This window comes from Meriones unguiculatus, chromosome 19 (assembly GCF_030254825.1).
Source record: "Meriones unguiculatus strain TT.TT164.6M chromosome 19, Bangor_MerUng_6.1, whole genome shotgun sequence".
Lineage (NCBI taxonomy): Eukaryota > Metazoa > Chordata > Mammalia > Rodentia > Muridae > Meriones > Meriones unguiculatus.
In genome coordinates this window covers 45,435,448-45,454,484 of record NC_083366.1, presented here as the reverse complement: position 1 = coordinate 45,454,484, position 19,037 = coordinate 45,435,448, and the positions used below count along the sequence as shown (strand labels likewise).

General features: G+C 42.6%; 1 long non-coding RNA gene across 12 annotated transcripts in view; it reads left to right on the top strand.

Annotated features, from left to right (window-relative positions):
* LOC132649337 (uncharacterized) overlaps positions 1 to 19,037 on the top strand; it is a 414,614-nt gene that overhangs the window by 78,067 nt on the left and 317,510 nt on the right. Inside the window, exon 3 of one of the 12 annotated variants that reach the window (XR_009587760.1) lies at positions 6,043 to 6,144. The exons of the other annotated variants lie outside the window; for them this stretch is intronic. This is a non-coding gene — a long non-coding RNA (uncharacterized LOC132649337). The remainder of the gene's footprint in view (positions 1 to 6,042; positions 6,145 to 19,037) is intronic. 12 annotated transcript variants of the gene reach the window in all.

The window sequence follows — 19,037 nt, the reverse complement described above, 5'->3', positions numbered from 1 at the left end:
ATCAAGCGTTAAAGCTAGAAGCCTGTATAGACAGATGCTGCTGTTGGGGTGAGTGGGAATTTCTAGGTAGTTATCCTCTTCAGTCAGAGCTTTCCGGGCTCACAAAGGAGATTCATGTTCTATTGCTTGAATCTGGGCAGGAACTCTGCCCAAATAGTTTCAATTGTTCCTGGAGCCCTCAGGCCTGTTTACTTAGACCTCTCAGATTATGAATATATAAACCTTAATGATTTTGAAGTCCTGAAAGAGAGCGTGCTAACTTGTGCCCAGTCAAAACACAATTCTTCTCATAGGCCGTTCCAGTCTGTCCTAGATACTACACATCGGTCCGTTCCTGGTAGAGGACCTGATGCAGCAGGTTTCTGCAATCCTTGAAGGGCCTTATTCTGTCCTAATGTTCACAGGCAGGACGCTATTGATGATAAGCTTATGTCCCAACAGCTAAGCCCATGGGCGAGAGACACGTGACTTATGAGAGCAGCAGGAATTTCTTACGGTTTTACAAAACATACAAGGCATTAGAGGGACACACAGGTAGGTTATTCCAAGCATCCAGGAACTTCGCTTTCCAGATTCAGTAGTGGTGAAGGCGATGAGGTTGCCCTTTTCGCTTATAACTTATCTTTCAAAATAAAAATTGATATTGTGATTATTCTAAACACCCTGAATCTCTTATTGTAAATACTTGACTTTCAAGTGCTGTTTAATACACCCTAAATTTAACTCCAGGTCTTTTACAAGAAGGTAGAAAGTCATTAGAAATCTGTTTTAATAGGATTTAACCTGTAGTGTTACGTTTTTTCCCCCTTCCCTTCAACTTTTATCAAGTATTTAATTGCCCACCAGATGATTTATTTTAGAATTGGCCTACTTTTTCCCCCTGTTAATGCCTGTGGGCAAATGTAAATGTGTAGTTGAATTAGCAAGCCAGGGATCACTCTGTGAGTTAATAACCACAACGGGGAATCAAGTGACTCTGATTGCCTGCTTTTTCTAGCTTGGCTGTGTGTTTCATGTGGTAGAAGTAGGAGCGAAAGGGAAGGGGGCTTGTGGGTATGCCTTTGGCTCTTTAAATGGCCTCATTAATATAAAAGGAATCTATGTTTACCATGAAAAATACATGAGAGAGAGAGAGGGCTGAGCATGGTCGAATCCCTATCACCCCAGCACTAGGCTGAGGCAGGAAGATAACTGCCATGATGCTGAGACCAGCCTGGGCTACACTGTGAGTTCCAGTACAGCTTGGGCTTCAGACCTTACCTCAAAATAAATAAGGAAACAAATAACTAGAGAAACAATTTAGAGAAAAAGAAAAAGCATGGAAAGGAAATTCCATTATTCTTTCACTCAGAGATATTTATGTGAACCCTTTTATAGCTTTTTTGAATTTCAAGGATTTTTTTTTTAATATATTTTTAGCGCTGGGTGTGGTAGTGTACACACCTTTAATCCCAGCACTCAGGGAGGCAGAGGCAGGTAGGATCTCTGTGAGTTTGAGGCCAGCCTGGTCTACCACAGGCTGGAGTCTAGGACAGGCAGGGCTCTGTTACACAGTTTCGAAACTTTGTATCGAAAAACAAAACAAAAGGAAAAATTTTTTTAAAGTCATGTGTACATGTATGTGCATAGTCAGGAGTTAATGTGCATAATAGGAGTTAATGGATGCTCTTTTATCTCCCATCATTTCTCTCACACTTTGCCTCAGACAAAACTTTTTCCTTCCCACTAAAACGTGTGTGTGTGTGTGTGTGTGTGTGTGTGTGTGTTTTAAAGAAACATGTTGCTTTGGCGATGATAGCCAATTTCTTTTAGTATGTTTTTCCTGTTCTTGATATCCCTTCATAGTTTTACCAGCGTGTCTCCCTAATAGTTGGGCTATGTTGCATGCTCAGAAATTTCAAGTAAATGGAATCGTGCTGTTTCTTGCAGTGCCTTTGTTAGGTGGGCAGTACGTTTTTTGTGAGGCACACAGCCTCAGTAGACTTCTGACTACCCTGGCGCATTACTTTGTGTAGACTTGCCACAGCTTTTTTGTTTCCGGACAGCGAGCATCCGGGTTTGAGCTCTGGAGTGGATCTTAGGTCCTCCTAGCTCTCGCCAAGTTCCAGAAGCTGTTGGCTACTTCTGAGCCCAAGGGCTGCTGCCCTCACTCTGCTGTAGAACCCCCCGCCCCCACCCCCGCGCCAGAGCACACATCAATAGAATAGAGGGGCCCTGGGAGCAGCCCTTGGCGCAGGGCTCCTGCAGGGCGAGAGTTACATGTAAATACCACATTTCCCATAGGTCATTGCGGCTCCCATAGTTCTCCCCCCCCCCATGAAATGACACTTAGGTCACTCACACTGCAGTTGGTTTAATAGCCAACCCACGACTGCCTGTCTTTTCTTTCTTGTCCACTTCCTCTCCCCATCCCATGCCACTGATAGTCTTCCTGTTTATTTCTCCTCTAAATAAACTTACTTTTTATCTTAGGATCTGGAGAGAATCAGGCTATATTAACCTTTTTCCTACAAATGAGCGACAGGACTGCGGTCATTCTTGTGTTGTAGCACACAGAGGAAATTGATTCTCTGCTGTCTATTCCCAACTGGATTACCAAGTAGAACTATGTCCGCTTTATTAGATGATGCTGGCTTGTCTTCAACGTGATTAGAGCAGATCTTCCTAGACCATGAGGAAATAGTCCTTTTATTTACCACCCTTGCTAACTTACCTTTGGTATTGTGGTAAGCATAAAGCAGTTTCTTATGGTTTAGTATTTGTACTCCTGGATGCTTAACGTGATTGTATATCTTTATGTTAGTACTGTTTAGTATGTTTATTTTTCATTTGTAAAATTTGATCTTTGTTCACATCATCTTTTGGCCTATGGTTCTCTTGTAGAAACTTAGTTTATATTGCATTTATTTATCTGCATGTGTGTGTGTATGTGGTGGTGGGGTGTTAGTTCTGTCCTTCACCCTGTGGTTCCCTGGGATTGAACTCTTATCACCAGGTTTGGTGGCACAGTATCTTTACCTCCTACGCCCCCTCGACTGCCCTTCTTCTATACTCCGGGGACAAGTATTTTATGTAGAAGTTCTGCTGACATTCCTGCCAAGTCTGTGGCCAGCTCACTGTGTGGACACCTCGTCAGAACAAGCATAACTTTAGGATGGTCCCTTCAGGTGGCAGGCACTCATTTTACATCGGCATGTGATATTCCTTGAGGGGTTTTTCTGATTTGTCTGTTTCACTGACACTCCTGAATCATTATCATTTAACACACTTGCCCACATGGTCGAATTTAAAAACCTATAATCTAATTTGTTATTTTCTCTTTTCCCCCTCTCTCCTTTCTTGCTTCTCCTCCCCTCCCCCACTTCTCTCATTGCACTTAATGTATCTCCCACAGCAGAAATCCAGTACCTTATAAATATTTTATTGGTGACAAACAGATAATTCCTTTCTAAATTGGAATTGCCAGATGTGCATCCAATATCTATGAATGAAGTGTTTCTGACAAAATAGGTTTGGAGATGGGGCGAAGGGCTGGTATTGCTGGGCCACACTCAGTGACTGACACCTCTGCTAATAAGCTGGTTTTTGAAATACCACATAATTGGAAAAATATCTTAGTATGTCCCAAATATTTGAGCATGATATCAGCCTTTGAAGAGGAAGCGAGACAAGTGATGGACAATCTGTCAACTTGTCAAGATGTCAGAGGAACATCTGTGATAACAGCTCAGGCCGTGATCACCCTGGATAGCGCCAGAAGTTCCATGGATAGTACCAGGATGGAAACCCACACCCGGGTTTATCTGATGCCTCCAAACAAAGGAGACTTGCTACTCAACTGTCCCACTTTGGTTTTCTTATGGCTTCAGCAAAGTTCACTTTGGGGGAAAAAAAAATTGAAATTTCATGATGATGCTTTATCGGCCAGCTTAAGTCTTGTTTCCAACAGCTCAGCATAGAAGGAATTTTCAGTTTATAAAATGAGGTTGTGTGAGGTCACGGGGATGGCGCTTGCTTTTCTCTCGGGGACTCCAGTGGCAGTTGTATACCGTTTGACATACTTTGTTTGGGACTGTCTGATACCAGAAGCACATGGGTTTTGGTCTGGGCTTCCTGATGTCACGTTCTGCTCTGCATGTAGATAGCATGGTACACAATTGTCCCCGCACTTTAATAATAGAATTAGGTGTTAAGACCTCAACAGATGTGAGACAACACCCATGTGCCTGGCCACCAAAGAAACAGTCTCACTTCGCTCATACCAGATTGTGAATTCTGGTTGATCACACAAAACAAGTTTTACCTATCACTCCCAAAATGTATCAGTAAGATCTGAACCTGGGAATACCAGGCTGCTTGGGGAAAATGTTTTGTTTTGTTTTGTATTCACCAGAGAGACATTCTGGAAAGTGAGGGGATTAAGGATCCTACTGCCAGGCCCAGGTCACTGTGTCCTGGCTACTGTTCTGAGGGGCAGGTCTCCCTGTCTTGGCGCAGCCTTGGAGCCAGGCTCAGGTAGTAGGCCGCTTGCCTGGCATGCAGTTTAGTCCTGAGTTTGATCTCTAATACCATATAAGTTTAGCATAGCGATGTACGCCCGTAATCCCAGGGTCATGGAGGCAAAAGGACCAGAAGTTCAAATTTATCCCAAGCTGCATAGAAAGTTGTAAATGACCTTGGGCTACACTCACAGCCTGCCTCTAAGTGACCTGTGGTATATCTTTCTGTGCATTTTATGGTGTTAAAAAAATTATCCTCAGCCACTTTTCCTATGTGGAGGGCTTTCCTCCCTCTGCTTTTCTCTATTTTGTCTTGCGATATAGGTCAGGCTGGCCTCAAATTTAGGATCTTCTTGCTGCAGCCTCCCAAGTGCCAGGATTACAGGTATGTGCCACCATACCTGACCATATTAAAAATGTTTGTTTTCAGTGTCCTACACTCACAGCTAGCGCCACTGTGTGCGAGTCTGTGTTCTGTAATGCAAGTATTTCTTCAGCCTGTGTCTGCTTAGGATAAGATATAATGGGACAGCTACCATACAGGAGAGACTGCCTTGCATGGTGTTGGCTTGGTAGTGAAGGCTGAGGGATGCAGAACTGGGAAGAAAGCAATGCATTCAGGAGCAAGAGAAAGCCAGCTACTGCAGGTTTGTGCTAGAGAAAAGCAAGGACTGTCAGGAAACACAGGCCGAGCACCCTTCATCTGAAAAGCGTGGGGAAATCAGATGTTTCACACCATGAAGTTTTTTGATTTTTGAAACCTTTACATACGTGCACATTGTGAGATGTTGTGGAGGTAGGACACAAGTCCAGTCCTGGAATTCACTCATGTTCTATACATAGGTTATTCATGTAGCCTGAGACTTTTTATTTTTACAGTGGTGTTTGTGTGCCTACATCCTGACCATCTCCCATTCCTCAGGATCTGCAGCATCGTGTTGACGCTTTAGAAGTTTTTGAATCTAGAGAGCTTTGGATCTTTTGACCAGGCCTGACCAACCTGCCTCTTCTGGAATACATAGGGCTAGGTGAGAAGAGCTTTCAGGGTCTCTGATTATTTTCAGTGTTGATGGGATGGTTTTAGAATGGCCTGGAGTTGCGCGGACCACTCAGGAATGGGGCATATGCAAAGGTGATCTACGTTCCTGCCATTTGGGATGTTGGTCACTGAAACTGCTGCTTTGAGCATCTGGTGCCTAATTCACCCATAGTTAGGAGTCTGTACTTAGTGACCCACATAAAACTTACAATATAGTAGGTGGATTTTACGTCTCAGACCAAGGATGCCAGAATATGTCGACTTTTAAGTTTCATAGAACATATTTTTGCATGTTATATCCATCAAATGTCCTTCAGCATATTTGCTGAAGGTGGGCAAACTGAATTTGCCTTTTCCAATATCCTTGGAATTTTTAATGAGGCGGCACTCTCTCTATCTCATCATTTTTCCTGCCCACGGCTACTATTTTCAATGTAACTGTGTTCTACAGTTCTCATTTATTATTTTTGTTGAGGAAAGTAATTTATTTCTTTTGCTTTCTAGGAGAGCTTCCGTTTGTGTGTGTGTTCGCGCTCTGGATTCAGCGCAATGCCGGCTCTCTGAGACACATTTTCAAAGTGCTATCTATGATCCTGAGTCTTTCTGGTGAGAGCTGGGACATATTTTCTGAGGAGGAGCACGTTGCCACAAAGACTAGGCTTTGCTCTTTTGTACAACTTTGCACACGTACCAAAGCTTTAAAAAGTTGCCATTGTGTTAGCCAAGCGAGAGGAAGAGTGGATTTTCCACTCCTTTTTTCAGAAAGGAAAAATGTGTTACAAATAGATCTCAGCTGATTTCTTTGATCATAAGTCTTATATTGTGAGCCTTTAGGTTTTTTTTTTTTCTTTTGACAAGCTGAATGTTTTTACTAAACACTATGAAAATACAATTATAAGCTACTACGTCAATTAGGAATTAGTGGTTCTTAGAACAGTTGTTTATTCCATAGCTCTGTGAGCACACTCAGTCTGCATGCTAAAATTAATTTAAACGTAATTAAGGGCAGAAGTAGAGATTTTAACCATTTTCCTGCCAGCTTTTGATACCATCAGCTGTGGTCGAACTTAATGGGATCAGGTAATTGACTCATTTGACAAAAGTTCTTTTTTTTGTGAAGGGAATGCTAATAGCACAGATATTAACAAGTACCTTACTCTGGTTAAGAGCTACACAAACACTGTAATTTAGTTCTGGTAAAAAAAAAATCTCAATTAATTTGTCCCTTCATTCCAAATCTCAGGAAGAAAGCCACCAGCCCATACTAACACCAGAACACGAAAGTTGGTGAATAGATAAAGGACCCCAGACTTTGCAGTCTCAGGTGTGTGAGGGATATAACTTGGGATCATGGGTGACATAGGAAACTGTGGCACTGTGTTTATCCAACCAATAGCCAAGAGTCACCCACGTGCCACGAAATAACAGTTTATACCGAGAATAGTCAGTACAGCTCCAAGGACCTAAAAAACAACGCAGATAGACAGGTTTTAAAGAACAATTTTATAATTACATGAGCTGTTCTAGGCTACCTGTTATATGTGTGAGAGCTACTTCATTACTAATTTGTAGTTTTATGAAAATACCACATCCTTGATATTACTATAATCAAATAAAAAATTATTTTGTGGTACTGGGTCTTAAACCCAGAATTGGTATACGCTAAGCAGGCTTGCTACCACTGACCTTTCTTTCTAAAATAGATCTCTGATAACTGGGTCAGGGTCTGCTTGATTTGTGACCACACACAAAGAAAAGACACATCTGGCCTCTGGGATTTTTCACTGTGAGGATCTAAGGGGGTGGGGGGAAGATTCTGAAAAACAGGTTCACAGAACTAAAGGTATTTTCATTTTTATGATATGGATTCTTATACATATGATAAGCACACGTGTCTTCATAGGTTTAGCCAAGCCCATTTCATACCACCTCTGTGTATTTTGTTGTCACACCGTGCCTCAGAATGTAGCTGTGAACCTCTCAGGATTTAGCCTAGGTTTCTTTACACGCTCATTTCATACATTTTTTTTGGAAAGTCCAAAATCTTACCATCCTATGTCAAGAATCCTTTGTCTTCCCAGGGTTGGCTGACCATGTCTCCATTGTGCCCTCTTCTTCCCAGTGTGTCTTCTTATCCCTCCTACTAGTCCCCTGCTCACCGTGTTGCATACACTCAAACACAGACCCCAGGCTCCTTTCTACAATCTTCATAAAAAGCCAAAATCACACCACATATTATGGGTGCAGAGATTTTACCCACATTTATCAAAAACGAGAATCCCAGGACTAAAAATAATTTAAAATGGCAGAGCAAACGTCCCTGCTCTCCTTGTCTTAAGGGCTATTTTTCATCCCCAGACATGGCTTTGCAAATTGCCTGCTCTTTTTCTCTCGCATCCCCCCTCCCCTTTGTTCTCAAATTTCCATACCATTACAAGAGGCTGGCCTGTAAGGGGTCTCCTTTCTCTCCTGCCTCCCCTTGCTCTCAAACAGCTCATAAAGATATTTTTCCTAAACGAAGACAGTTCCCTCCCCAAGAGAGATTTTGAGACCAGCTCGAATAATACCTATTTCGCCCACAATAAATAAACTAGTCATGCAGAATACTCCCCCAATTTTAGGCCTGTTAGCTGTCTTTCTGTCTCTTGGAGCATATCTGGGTTGATTTTTTTTTTTTTTTGGTTTTATATTACAGCAGGCTTTGATTACTTTGACCATCTGTTACTGGGGGAGGGGTGGTACTTGTGTGCACAAGCCCAGCCGCAAAGTAGAAGGCTCGCGCGCTCCGGCATTCTGGTTACTTCTCCCTGGTTTCCACCTTGTGACATGTATAAAATGTTGGTCAGGGACACGTTGTATGTGGGTGAACAGATAGGCTTGCATGTAGCCAAGGGTGGTTGTCGTGGGGAAATTGCTATTGCTGTTCACTGAGCTCTTGGCCACCTGGATGTCTTCCACTCGATGTATGGCTGAGGGCGTCTTTATTGAAGCTCACCTAGAAACACCTCACTGATACACACTGGAACACAATAGCTTTACACAGGCCAAGGACAACCAAAATATGTCCTCGTGTGCCTGGGCTGTATTAACCTCCAGTTATGGAATTCTGACCAAAAGCTCATCCTACAGTATTTTCACGACTGGATCATATTTGATGAAGTCGTGTTTCTGAAGATACTGAGTGCAACATGAAGCTGCTCTTTTGTGTTTATTGCTTTTCTAACACTCAAGTCTCTCTCTCTCTCTCTCTCTCTCTCTCTCTCTCTCTCTCCTTTCAATTATCTGGATGGCTCAAGAAGCCTTCGGAGCCTCTGAGGGAAAATCACCTTAACACATGGGTGGCTGGTTCCAAAGCTTGTTTTCAAATGCCATGCCTTGTGATCATTGGTTTCGTTCACCCATTCATTCAAGAAGGTTTGGCTGATTGCCTGGTATATGGTAAAGGAGAAAAAGGAAGGAGGCAAGTCAACCCTGCTCCTTCTAAGAACAAGGGGGCCACAGGCAAATTGGGAGAGCATTCTTGAGTATCAAAAGCACTGAAGTTATGGATAAAGGCTGGGGAGACAGTTAGATATTAAAGTGCTTGCCAGGCCAGTATAAGTAAGAATTCCTCAGATAGAGTGATCAGGATGAAGGTTCTGTCAGGGAATAAAGTATAACTTAAGCTAATCCACCAAAGATGAGCAAGATTCAGAACAGCTAGTGTAGCTACTAATTTATTAAGAAGCAGAGTTTAGTGTAGAAAAGGTTTTGGTTTAAAAGAAAATCCTCGGGGCTGGAGAGACATCTCAGCAGCTAAGACAGCTAGAAGAGTGTTTGCTACACTTGAGACAAACAGGATCTGGTTCCCAGCACCCACAGCAAAGGGCCCCCTTTTGACTTCCACAGATATCCGCATACACGTGTATGCGGATATCATGTGTGCCTCCCCTCCCTAATAAAAATGAAAATTAAACCTTTTCCTGGGCATGGTGGAAGATGATTTTAATCCCAGCACTCAGGAGGCTGAGGCAGGTGAATTTTGAGGCCAGTCTAGTCTACATAATGGGTTCCAGGACAGCCAGGCTTATGTAGAGAAACCATGTCACAAAACAAACAAACCAACAAACAAACAATCCAAAACTAAAATGGAAAAAACATCTTTAAAACAAAACACCTCTTAGACTTTACTGATCGAGGTATTGAAGCAGAGGCTGAGTGGGCAAACTTTGGGCAGAGTGCAGGGAATCTTATGAAAGAAGGGGTTGATAGAAAGACCTGGAGGATACAGGAGCTCCAAAAGGAGACCAACAGAGCCAAAAAAACCAAACCAAACCAAACCAAAACAAAAAACAAAAAAACCAAAAACAAAAACGAAAACACAAAACAAAACAAAACAAAACAAAACAAAACACTGAGCCCTGGGGGCCCTGCAGAGACTGATTCCCCAACCAAGGACCATGCATGGAGAGGACCTAAAACCCCAGCTCAGATATAGCTCATAGACTCAGTCTCCAAGTGAGTTCCTCTAGTAAGGGATACAGGAGCTGTCTGTGGCATGAACTCAGTGACAGGCTCTCTGATCACCTCTCCCTGGGGGAAGCAGCCTTGCCAGTCCACAGAGGAAGACAATGCAACCAGTCCTGATGAGACCTGATAGGCTAGGGTCAAATTGAAGTGGAGGAAGACCTCACCTCCCAGTAGACTAGGGGAGGGGCATGGGAGGAGAAGAGGGCAGGAGGGTGGGATTGCAAGGGGATGAGGGAGGGGGCTACAGCTGGGATACAAAATGAATAAACTGTAATTAATAAAAAAACAAATTTTTAAAAATTAAAAAAGAAAACACCCCTGGGTATGGTGGTTCATGATTTTTATCCCGCAGTTGGGAGGCAGAGGTTGCTGTATAGAGAATTCCAAGATAGCCAGGGAGGCATTCTGAAACCCTGTGTGTGTATGCCCCTAAGAAAATAGAGCAGCGATCACTGGTGCTGGTAATGCTGGCAGAAGCCTAGTGTAAAACCATTCAACATAATTTATTCCTCAGATATTGGCACAGGAGCGTGTTTTAGCTGTTCAGATGGCGGGCTATTGTTCTGATAAGGAAGAACAAGTGTCTCAGAATTGTTGCCCAGTAAAGAGGGCAAAACTGGGAGCTATATGCAAACTGTAAATATTGTATCTGTTGGTAGCCGGTGCCTTTGCTGCTAAGAAACACCCTTGCTACTTCCAGGACAACTTGTCCTGAGCACTGCAGTTGTGATGGATGTGGAGGGATAATGATACTTTCTGTCCATTTTCCTTCTAACCCTGACTCAGAGCACCTGCTTACAGGTTATTTATTTTGCTTTTATTCTTGGAATTGCTTTAAGGTCCTGCTATAGAAATGCACAGAACCACGCATTCTTTGTTACTCTTATTGTTCCTTTGGGCGAGGGGCCTCAGACTATTTTAAATCTCTGGGGAGAGGTATGACTTGATTCTTGGTTCTTTATTCTTGGCAAAAGAACTGCTTGTGAATTTTGAAAATTAATTCAAATGAGAAAGTGGCCCAAGAATGATAGTACAGAAAGGTGGAAATGGGGTAGGATGGGGTAGGAGAGTGAACCAGATCTTCTGACTTGTCATTTTTATTAGCAGGGTAAGTAGAGAGCGGGAAGGTTGTTTTGTAAGGCAATGGAGCTACCTGTGCTAAGCAGGTTCAGCTGGCTGAGGAAGCCCTGCAAAGAATTCTTCTGCAGCTCAATCAAGACGCTGCCTTCAAGGGGGAAGCTGCCTTCACCCATTGGCTTTCTTCTTTGTGCAGCTTCAGTCCTTGGAGTCTGCTCTTTGCTCAAAACTGCTCCTCATAGGGTCCAGCTCTCCCAGGCCTGTTACTCAGTACCATGAGTAGAACATGCTGAGCTGCTGTGGAGGTCTGAGGAAGCCTCCCACAGGACACCAAGACACAGTTTGCTGTTTTGTTCTTTGGCTATTTTAGAACTGAGGGTACCTTTTCTGTAAGATGTGGTCTTTTGTTAGAGTTTTATAAGAAATACTTGTTTCCTTCCAAGCATTCTAAAGGCCCTGTTGCACTGCTCTGTCTCATACAGCTTCTATCACTTAGCTGGAGAAATGGTTTGAGAAGTCATTTTTGTTGTATAAATGCCAGTGTGTGCTTACACAAGCCTAAGTAGTCTGTCATTCTACATGCCTCCGCTGTGTGGTAAAATGCTCACTGCAAATTTGGCCCATCACTGAAACTTTGTCCTATATGACACTTGATGGCATATGATGCTTTTTTTTTTTTTCAAATTATACCTACAAGGATCAAATATTTCAACCACCCACCCACCCAAAATCTAGGTAGATATTACCATGGAGTGCAACAAGAATAATATGTCTTTATTTTTGGTTTCAAAGTTAAAACAAATGATGAAAAGTGTTGTAACAGAATGGATATATTGGACAATTAAATGAAGCATTTTAGAAAAGGAAATACACTGTTTAATGTCTTGTTTACAAAGAGCAAGTCACTTTTGTAATCTAAGAAATAAAACTTTCCAGAGCTATGCATAGTCACTCTTTACTGTTTGAGTTATCTTGGTGGCAGGGGGCTTTTTTTGTTCAAGACTTTGCAGGCAAAGCCTGATGCTTTTATGCCCAGACTATTTGGTATCCTTGTGTGTGTGACAGCATTGGACAGCACCATGCAACCTTATATGGCATGACTCTCTTTCTTAAAAGAAAAATTAAAATGGGTCAATGAGAAGATAAAATTTTAATTTCTCTTAAGTAGAGGAACCTGAGAAAACTATAAAGGACTCAGCCAAGCGCAGATATTTCCACTATTTGTAGCCAAGCAATTCAAAATAGTTTTTTTTTTTTCTTCTCTACATGTAAAATGATACTGCTCTGGACACACCTGTGAAATAGCAAGGCTCCTGGAAGGAATGGAGAAGCATTAACCGTGCCTGTAGTCAGAGATCAGCAAACAGAATGGAAGATGAGAAGGCAGAGCCAGGCCTAGCCTTGCTAAGAGTGGAGACTACTTGAGAATTGTTTTCTGCTTATCCAAACAGAGCCATGGATTCTGTTTCGCTAAGGCAGCTGGTCAAGAGCGCTTTTCTCGTTTCGTCTACCTTCAAGCTGTTTCTGTAGAACTTTATGGTGGGTGTCTGGTTGTCACATGGTGTCACCATTCTGAGCTCACATGATTGCCTCTTGGCTTTCTGAGCCAACCTCCATTCACAGGGCTGGTGCAGAGTCTGAGAGCATCAGTTACTTGACAGGGAACTTGGCCTAAATGTTGGGAATCATCAGATGTTTCTCTTGCTCATTCCTTTGGGTCATGGTCTTCTGGGAGGCTTAGGTAGTAATATTTGATTTTTTTTCTTCTCATTTTCCTAATGCAGGAGAGAGAAGAGTTCAGTTTATTCTTTACTTTTTTTAAAAGGCTAATTTTGATGTTATTAAAGAAACCAGTTGCTTATTCAATGATAATTTATTGAGTGCCTATGAGTATATTGCCCATTATTAGATATTAATGGCATTATTTTAATTTCTTTCAAATGTCTTCTTTGCTATTTTTATTTTTGTTGGTTGGTTCTCTGTTATGCTGGGATGGGAACTCAGGGCCTCATTCTTGATAGGCAAGAACACTATCGATGGCCCAAACCGTAGACTTCTCTAATTTAATAAAGATTTTTTTTCTTACATAGAGGTCAGAGGTCAGAGGACAATTTGTTAGAGACAGTTTTCTCTTCTACCATGTAGGCATGGGTTGTCAGGCATCTAGCTGGCTTCATCCTTTGATTATTATTATTAATTTTTTAAGAAGTTAGTATAGATTAGAGTGGAGCGCTGCCTTTATTTTTTTATTCCTTTGCTTATATTAGTGTGAGGTAAACAAGTTTCTTGTCTCCAAGCCGCCTGTCCTTCCTATTGTCAGAGTTACTACTATAGAATGAAAATCCCCCAGGATTGGCCAAACCCGTGGCTTAGTGACACAGAAGAATCTTGGCTGCTGATATGGAATAGGCCTGCATGGAGGTGATGGTTTGTGGCATGGAACCAGATGGCTGGCTTGTCCCTGAAGATGAAGCTCTTCTTTGAAAATTTGACTTAGACATGCTGTGTCTTTGTCTTGGGGGTTTACTTCAAAATGACCTCCTCCCTTTATTTATTTATTTAATTTTGGCTTGGATTCATAGAGGTAGGAAAAGAGAATTGAGTTTGTTTTGTAATGAGTTTATGTTTACATTTCATGTAAGCTCACCCTTCCTTGTGCATCCTTGCATGGTCAGGGTAGGCAAAATGAATATAAAGATGGAGAGAACAGCCTTAAAGCCCTTAGCGTGCCTTTTCCCATGCAAGCTTTTCTTGCCTCCAGTTGCAAGTTCCCGTTAACTGTTTCACCTTCAGACTGGACAGAGAGGCTGCCTGCTCTCCTGAGGTGCACTGTTGGTCTGGTTAGTTTATGTGATGTACCCTGACTTAATATTTCTCCTCGGAATCTCTCATTCCACAGATTTGCTTCTCTGTTTGTGTCAGACTTCCCCGTCTCTCCTCATATTTCATTCCTCCAACATCTGTAAAGTGGCCAAGCTCTGAGAGCACACTTAAAAATGGATTGAATCCAGAGGGGCCTGAGCCGGCTTTTCCTTAATGTGTCGAGTTTTAAATTTACAGGCTTGCAGCAGCAGAGGTGAGAAAGGAGGAGAAATAGGAAGGCCTCACCTCCAGGAAAGAAAAGGGCTGCTCTAATTTCCATGGGAGGGTTGCCACCACAAAGCCTCCAAGGTGAATTCTCAGCTCAGCGCCACATACATAAATCAGCTTGAATCTGGAGGCCAGTGACAAGAGTTTGGCTGGGGCCCTGTGACAGCTTTGTGGTCAAGAAAGAATATGTAAATTTCCAGAATTCCCAGGAATGCCAGCCTCAGAAAGAGGATTAGGGGAATCCAAGAGTCTTGACCTTTCCTTGGGACTGAATAATGGCTAGAGCCTGTTTCACTAACACAGCTTGACTTTGGTACTTGAAATAAAAACACTGTTCGTTTTTACCATATTTTGATGGGAAATTTATTAAATGTTAAAGTCTAATCTGAAAATAAACCCTGGTTTAAATAAAACCATGCAGCGCCGTTTAATTGTGTTTATAACTTGAGTGATGAGGGTCTGGGCTGAATAACTCTGACAGGAGGACGAATTCCAAGACCCTCCTCCCACCTCCGGACCTGCTTGGAACAGTTTATTTGTGCTTAGTTTTCTAGCCTGACTGCCTGTTTAGACTCTGTGGGGATAAACAGACAGAAAGATAAACTTCCTCTTCAGGTAAGGTTTGTCAGTTTTAGAGCACAACCTCTAAGCCATGGCTTTGCCATACCGACACCACATATTTTTGGGGAGCCCTACTATGTGCCCAACCTGCAGTGTAGTTTTTGATGCTTTATTGGCATACTGATATTGACAAAATAATAGTGTTTTTTTTTTTTTTTTTTTTTTCCTTTAAAGGTCCTGTATTTATGACCTTCCGCCTTTATGCTTCTACCATAAAAGTGCTGGGATCATAAGTGTGTGCCATTACGCCAGACTTATGCAGGGCTGGGAACCAAATCCAGGCCCTCTTGAAGTCTTGGCAAACCTTCTGCCCACTGGCCTACATCTCCAGTCTCCTGTTGGGCCCCCAGTCCAGTTCCCTGTTGGGAAACTGAGTCAGATATATTCGGATTAAGAAATCTATCTAAACCAAATCTAAACTTCATTATGTAGGACTTGAGAGATAGCTCAGGAGGTAGGGGCACTCCTTGCTCACCCTGAAGACGCACTCCCAGGACCCATTGGTGGAAGGACGGCACTGCAGCCTACAGGTTGTTCTCTGACTTGTTCACGTGTGAACATGTACAGCACGTTCATCCATGCAACAGATACGTAAATACATGTAACAGAAAATGCACAGTGAATGAAATACCACCTTGCAAGGTGTCCAGTCCTGCTCAAATAGATGAGAGCTCTCTAGTCAGGAAGAGGAACAGTGCGGCTCTTTCAGCTGTCTGTACAGATGGGGTGGCAGGTTTGGACTGAACGGCACATGAAGTTCCCTTCAGCAGTGCGTATCTTAATCATTTGAGTATGTGTTTAAGGTTCAAAGGCATGTAGAGAGTATGGATGCTGCCTATGAAGGGACAATTAAAATAAGGAAGAGGAATGGGAGCAGGAGATCCTTGTGTATCAAGAGTGTGCTGGGGCTGAACTGGAGAGGTGGGTAAGAAGTTGAGAGTGCCGACTGCTTTTTCAGACTCCCTCGTTGGCCAGCATGGCCGGTCCCAACCTTCTGTAACTCCAATTTTTCAGGACTATTCAGGTGCTCCCTTCTGGCCTCTTCAAGCAACCCCCAGCCCCACCAAACACGAACAGGGTTTCACATATAGAAAAAATATTTAAATCTCTCTCTCGTTAACGGAACGTATTGAGGAGGCAGGAGAGATGGCTCGGTCAGTAAAGTGTTTGTCTGGCAAGTATGAGGGCCTGGTTCAAATCCTCACCACACATGTAAAAGCCAGGCATAGTGGCTCTTGGGAGGTAGGGATGTGAAGAGCCATCGGGCTCACCTAGGTAATGCAGCATAGCCAAATCAGTGTGCTCCAAGCTCAGTGAGAGACTGTCTCAAACAAGATAAGATGGAAAAAGATCGAGGAAGGGATCCAGCCTCTGGTGTGCACACACGTGCAACACATATACATAGGTACCTGTGTATATGTATATATGTTCACACTCCCACAAAACACATATGAAGACTTAGAAGACTGAGAAAAAAGAGATTGATGAAAAGAGAACTTTAAATGCATTGATAGGCTCCAGAGAGCTTTCTTGCTTCCCATGCTAGGGAAGGAGAGGAGGGACCAATGTTTGTGGGTTTTTTTGTTTGTTTGTTCTGTCAATTTCATGCCTGAAAAATATAGAGGAGAGGGAGGATCATGGCAGGGAGACCATTTGTGGAAATGGTTATTCTTCATCTTCATTGATAGAAGGGTAGGCAGGAATGGAATAAAAAAAAAAGAGCAAACCCAGGAGTGATAGAATAGCCAATAAAAGGTCTCCTGAGTAATGCCCTGAAATAGATTTCCCCAGATTATTAATTGAAAGCCATGTGCTTAATGTGTTAGATCAGTGGGATAGAATCAGGAATTTACATCCCCGTCTATCACTCAAGATGACCAGTGACCTGAGACAAGTTATTAACATTCCTTATATTCTAATTTTCTCACCATATTATCCCAGCATGAGAAAATGTTTACAAAACACACCGAGTTTCTGAGGACAGATGCCTTGTTACAATGATGTGCTGCGGTTATGCCTGTTATTGAGGTAACTGTTTGCAATTATATCACTGGTACAATTTAGAATTTCTCAATTTAAATTTTTACCTAGCAGGATTCCAAGTGACTTTCCTGGGAGATATTCTTTGAAACTGTGGCAACTCTTATTCAGATATTAGTTCTAATACTGGTCTGCCAAGGGAGTGTGAAAAGTATATGCCATTCAGGGTTATCGTGCCTATTTCCTAGCTCAATATGATATCTGGAATATATTGACGATCATGCTTTGGCCTCACCTATTTATAAAGGGCTGGGATGGTTTAGATGGGCTCCGTCCCGTGGCTAGTGATGCGTTTTCTGTGGAGTCCTCTGAACAGGCTTTTCTGAAAAGAATACATTAGGTCTGTCAGAATGATTCTTTTCAGGGGATGACGCCTTGCAGATGCCCTTTGTTGAGGGAGAACGGATTAGCCTGCAAGGCTTTCTGATCTTCAGGAAGACTGAAAATTTCAAACATTCTTCTGCCATTTGAACTTCCCCCTAAGAAATCCTCAGATATTTTCATTTTTCTACACTACAATAATCATAAAGCTGATTGCATTTTTAAAACATGGAGATGGATCTCTCTTAGAGTAAAATTAACTTCTTATTTATTTATCAGGATAAATATATATGGACCCCGCTTTAGTTCCTAATCTGCAGTTAATGTTCTTTGCACTTGAACAGTGTCCTGTAAGGAAGGATGTGTTGGCCCAATTATCCCAGGAAATAATCACTTGGCATGTGGTTCAGATAGTTATTGATCTATGTTTACTGTGTCTATAATGAGAACATACTATTTCAGGCTGTGGGAGGGCCACCAAATAAGTAAAATAACACTAAATGAAACGGGAACATGGAAGGCATTCCTCCAAAGAGCTGGACTCCTAGGCTTAGAAATCCACTTCCTGCCTTCACCACAGACAGCGTTGGAGTGTGAAAGGACTCCGCTGTGATTTATGATGGCTTATTATACATGTCTCCCTTTGTACCCAGAGCCACAGACCTGCTGTTTACAGGCCATGTACCCTGAGCCCTTCTGATGGTCAAATTTATAAAATCAAACAATAATCTTGTTGGGAAGCTCCTTAAAGATGAAATCCAGTCTCATGGCCTGGGTTTGTACAATGTCTCACAGAGGGGCACATGTTGACAGGCCCTCATAAATGTCTTTGTTGCTGCTGCTGCCGAATGAAGAATGGAAGTTTGGGAATTGCCCTGGGGAGCAGGGGGACTTCTGGCCTGTGACAGATAGGAGGAGAGCTACTGGACGCAGAAGGGAAAGATGAATGGGTGGACATATTCTGCCAGCTGCTGCTGCTGTGGTTTAAGAAAAAGGAAAAAAAAATGGCTGCCATCATCTGCCATTTGTGTCCTGGCCCTCTGTTAGGAGACATTCAAGGTTAGAAGGTGTCTGAGACAGTCACTGTGAACAGAGCACAAATATCATTTGTGGCAGAAGTCTCCTAGTCTGCTTATCTCCCTCCTCCCGCCTCTTTCCCCTCTGCTTGGCTCCCTTGCTTCCTTCCATTACTCAGTCTGTTTCTTCTACACAGTTCTCACCTCCCTCTTTTCCTTCCTGTAACTGAAAACTGTTCGGGGAGGTGGGATTGCTTCAGATTCTCACACAGGGCCAAGCTGAAGCTTGCCTAGAGAGGGGAAGAACATATTTGTTTCGTGAGACAAGGTCTCATGTAGCTCAGACTGGCAAGCTATGTGCTACACAGACAAAGATGACCTTGGCATCCTAATCCTCCTGCCTCTATCTCCTGGGTGCTGGGATTATAGCTGTGCACTCCCAGGCCTGTCTACAAAAATATTCTGCAATGTTCATAGTGCATGGCCTTATAAAGATAATAGACCATTGCTTAAATGCAACATTCCCATCTAGAGAATGTATGTAACCTTTAGCAGTGTTGTTCCTTGTTACTTATACTGTATCTATTTACTGTCTTCTTGCTGAGAAAAAAATGTCTTCGTTTGGGGGGAAAAGGTGAGAATAGAACCCTGAAAGGAGATGAGAAATTTCATTCTGGAACCAAATGTGAGTACTCATAACCTGGGGACACATATTCAGGTTACCCCCAATTTTATGAACTAGTGCGGCAGAAGTCTTAGTGTTCTATAGTAACAGAACCAAGAAAGTCCTAAATCAAGACACTTGTCAATGACATCGGTAGGTGT